The 2,287-nt window shown below is 33.2% G+C and overlaps 1 long non-coding RNA gene across 1 annotated transcript; it reads right to left on the reverse strand.

The window, feature by feature from the left end:
- Nucleotides 1-328: 328 nt before the first annotated feature.
- Nucleotides 329-930, reverse strand: LOC123476881. Its single transcript, XR_006651906.1, has 3 exons — nt 843-930; nt 612-773; nt 329-531 (listed from the first exon to the last, which is right to left on the reverse strand). It is a non-coding gene; the product is annotated as an uncharacterized LOC123476881 (long non-coding RNA).
- Between the last annotated feature and the right edge of the window lie 1,357 nt (nt 931-2,287).

The following is a 2,287-nucleotide window of genomic DNA, read 5'->3' on the forward strand; positions in this document are numbered from 1 at the left end:
TCGGTATCGAATCCGATACCGATATTAACAACCCTGGTTTTGACCGCCCTCAACAGTGCCGTCGGACATTCTAAGGATGTCCGAACGGGCTTTCATTTGGCTATAAATATGACATGTATTGGACCTCTAATTTTGAAAAAAACATTAGGCTATATTAGGATTCGAACTCGGGTCTCCCACACCACAGTCGAATATTGTTTCACTGTGTCAATCTATGCATATTTTAGATGTCATTTTCGAACAATCCAATCGAATGGTTGTAAAATACTTGAGCTTTTTTCGATAACAAATCACATACAGGATTTTTAAGAAGTCAAGATGATGTCGAACTCAGTGTTTTGTATTTGACAAAAGTTATGTATTTGATCAAATAAAATACATGTTTCTTAAAATACATGGTATTCCAAATACATTTTTTTCATTATTTGGTCAAATACCAAATAAAATAAAATACAAATACCAAATAAAATACCAAATACTCCAAATTTTAATATTGTGCCTCCTCCAACAAGATTTCTTCATGTACATGTCCTGTCAAGTTTGACACAGGGAAAATTTTTTTTTAAATTTGATGAAATGTCTTTCAATAGATCTGAATATCATTTCCATACCTAATTCTTCATCGACAGTTGGATGGAACAGTTTTCTGCCCAGCTAAAGCTTTTGGTGGTCTTCCTCTTGGTCTTCCAGTCTGGCTACCACGTACTGATTTTCCCCTGGCTGCAGAGGGTGGTGACATTCTCTATACTTAAAATTTTTCTGCTTGCCTGCTTCTAAGTTACATTTAAAAGATTTATTATTAACCTATTGCTGGGATTGAACAATATAGTCATGAGAAATACCTTTGTTTAGCTAAGTCGAGCTATGCATGAGTCTGACATGTGAAAGTCCAACGCACCACTAAACAGTATGCAAGAATATCCACTTTCCACTGATCCAATCTTTGAAAATGAAATTCCAATGAAAATGGACGGAGATTGGACTGTTTGACTGTCAAATCAAATTATAATAATAATTTATCAAATTAAGGTTATATATCAATAGTTCAATACCTTTTACCTTACCTTCCCATTTCCCAAATAGTATAAACACTTGTTTGCTCTCTTGTAGCGTAGCACATAGCAGACAATCCACGCGACTCAAAAAAAAATATTCCACAAATTAATCCTATAGGGCTGTTTGACACGGTAAAATCTGTGAACCAACTTTCAAAGTTTCAATGCTCATTGGCTAGTTTCGTCTGCTTCAACAAACAAAAATTGAACCAGCCGAAACCAACCAATGAGCATTGAAAGATTTACAGGTTGCAGCACTGTAATATACCGTGTTGAACAGCCCTATATTCCTATCAAACTTGACCATTCTTTTAAAAATTAAAATTCAAAAAGTATTTTCGAATGTATTTGGTATTTTAATCATATTTAGTATCAAATGCCAAATAAAATACAGCTATAAGAATACGTTCAAAGGTCAAATACAAATACGTATTAAAATACGTATTTTTCTGTATTTTATTTGATAAGTATTTGATTTTATTGTCCAAATACAAAACACTGGTCGAACTTAGGTTAAACCAGAAGTCTATAAATTGAAATTAAACAATTTAGGCTAAATATTTTTTGAATTTTAAACTTCAGCATGATTTATTAAGTTTAAAGTAGTTTTTTATTATTTGAAATTAAAATCCTATCGCAAGTATACTTGCTTTGAATATTATTAGATACCGAATAATATTTATTTTCTGTAAGTTAATTTCCAATGGCTTGGTTCCCGTAAGTTAAATGGAAAGCGTGTGCAAACAAACTCACGACTTACATATAATTTATTCATTTTTTGTAATAAATTTAAAAATAAACCATCCGGCAAATAGATAATTACTCCTTTATTTTTTCAATTTTTCATATTAAATGCTGGACTTAAAATAAAAATATGTTCAAGGGTAAAATTTGAACACGGCTAAGTTTTCCCCTTTTGGAAACAAAGAAATTTTGACAATTAATAATGAAACTTAGTGATCGGCCCCAATTAGTTCTAATCGAGTTAACCCCCCCGCACCGATAAAGTGCATTCGGGGTTGAATTGAGGTGCCACTTTTTCAACCGGGGTGGTGCGGGGAAAAATTTGAGGTTAACCCGTTGCCCCGAAGCAATTAAAAAAAAACGCCGTTCTTTCGGTTTCAGAGTAAAAATCGGGGCAAGCGGGTAGAACGAGCTATTATCGGGGTTGTTATCGGATAGATCGGGTGAAACAGTCAATCGATAATGTTTTTTGCATTGATGAATCGATT

The sequence above is a fragment of the Daphnia magna genome, linkage group LG10 (assembly GCF_020631705.1).
Source record: "Daphnia magna isolate NIES linkage group LG10, ASM2063170v1.1, whole genome shotgun sequence".
NCBI classification, from domain to species: domain Eukaryota; kingdom Metazoa; phylum Arthropoda; class Branchiopoda; order Diplostraca; family Daphniidae; genus Daphnia; species Daphnia magna.